This window comes from Lynx canadensis, chromosome A1, assembly GCF_007474595.2.
Source record: "Lynx canadensis isolate LIC74 chromosome A1, mLynCan4.pri.v2, whole genome shotgun sequence".
NCBI lineage: Eukaryota > Metazoa > Chordata > Mammalia > Carnivora > Felidae > Lynx > Lynx canadensis.
Genome location: NC_044303.2, coordinates 166741216 through 166743230, shown reverse-complemented (window position 1 = coordinate 166743230; position 2015 = coordinate 166741216). Strand labels below are relative to the sequence as shown.

Here is a 2015-nt window from a genome sequence, read left to right as displayed (position 1 = left end):
TCAGTATGTACATACTACTACCAAGTACACTGATTTTAAATAGGGGCCTAATAAATTTTTGAATGAAATTTTTGAGATCATTATAGATTCACATGCTGTTGCAAAATATAATACAAAGAGATATCTTACACTTTGTCGTATTTTGCCTGAATGTAACATTTTATGAAACTAATATCAAAACTAAGTTCTTGACACAAAGCAATGATCATATTCGGTTTTCATCAGTTTTAATTAGGCTCGTGTGTGTGTGTGTGTGTGTGTGTAGTAAGCTCTGTAGAATTTATCATTTGGGTAGTCATGATCCTGAACAGTTCCAAAACCACAAAAATCCCTCATGTGTCCCATTAATCATAAATGCTGCTTTCCCATCCACCCATCCCTAATCTATCACTAATCTGTCATTCATATCTAAATTCTGTCATTTGAGATACTACTTATTCAGTGTAACTTTTTGGGATTTTTTTTCTTATTTTTTACTCAGAACAATTCTCTGAAGATTAAGATATTACCTTAATGTAGGTGTATCAACATAATTCCTTTTATTACTCAGCACTATTCCATATTATCTACATCTACCTGTCTGTCTGCTATCTATCTATCTATCTATCTATCTATCTATCTATCATTTATCTTCTATCTATCTGTCTACCACAGTTTGCTTATTGATCTGTTTAAAGACATCTAGGATGTTTCTGATTTGGGCATACAACAAATGGAACTACCATCAACATTAGTGTACAGGTATTTGTGTAAATGTAACTTTTCCTCTTACTCTGGGATAAATACCCAAGAATGCAATTGCTAGATCATGTGACAGTTGGATCTCAAAGTCAGCTATTAGCGGGGCACCTGGGTGGCTCAGTTTGTTAAGCATACGACCGGCTCAGATCGTGATCTCCTGGTTTGTGAGTTTGAGCCCCACGTCGGGCTCTGTGCTGACAGCTCAGAGCCTGGAGCCTGCTTCAGATTCTGTGGCTCCCTCTCTCTCTGCCCCTCCCCTGCTTGCATTTTGTCTCTCTCTCTGTCTCAAAAATAAATAAACATTAAAGAAAGAAAAGTCAGCTGTTAGCAACCTTAATAACATTTAACTTTAATTCCTTGATGACATGCAATCCTACACATTCACAGATTCTGGGGATTATGGTATAAACATCTTTGGGGGGCACTAACCTGCTTAATGTAATTGTTTTACTTCTTCTAGGGCTTGTGCCTTAACATAAATTTTATAAAAAGCTTGTCTGTTTCTACAAAACAAAACAAAAAAACTTTGCTGCAGTTTTAATAGGGATACATTAATTTGGTAATAACTGACATATTTACTCTGTTGAGTCTTCCAATCCATGAACATGGTCATTCTATTTCCTTGAATATTTCTAAAGTTCCTTTCTTAAGCATTTTGTTAAAAAGGTACTGTACATATATTAAGTAATACCTAAATGTTTCATTTCATTTGGAGCAATTGCAGTGGTATTGTGTGTGTGTGTGTGTGTGTGTGTGTGTGTGTTTTAAAATTTACCTCTACTTGCTCATTGCTAGTACACAGAAATTTTAAAATTAAAAAAAATAATGTTTATTTATTTTTGGGAGAAAGAGACTGTGAGCAGGGGAGGGGCAGAGAGAAGGAGACATAGAATCCAAAGCAGGCTCCAGGCTCTGAGCTGTCAGCACAGAAACCGACACAGGGCTGGAACTCAAGAACCGCGAGATCATGACCTGAGCTGAAGTCCAACGCCTAACTGACTAAGCCACCCAGGTGCCCCTAAAATTTTAAAAAATGAGAGCTTTATTGAAATATAACTGAGATTACATAAAATTCACACTTCAAAGTATACAATTCAATGGGTATTAATGTGTTCATAAAATTACATAACTATTACCACTATGTAATGTTAGAACACTTTTATCATCCCTAAAAGAATCCCTTACCCTTTAAAAAAAATGTTTGTTTATTTTTTTGAGAGAGAGGGAGGGAGAAATCCCAAGCAGGCTATGCCCTGTCACCACAGAGCCTCCCC

The 2015-nt window shown here is 36.1% G+C and overlaps 1 long non-coding RNA gene across 1 annotated transcript in view; it reads left to right on the top strand.

Moving 5' to 3' along the window:
- The first annotated feature begins 283 nt into the window (after nucleotides 1–283).
- The window catches only part of LOC115508426, an 8206-nt gene continuing 6474 nt past the window's right edge, over nucleotides 284–2015 (top strand). The window contains exon 1 of the long non-coding RNA XR_003966995.1: nucleotides 284–294. This is a non-coding gene — a long non-coding RNA (uncharacterized LOC115508426). The remainder of the gene's footprint in view (nucleotides 295–2015) is intronic.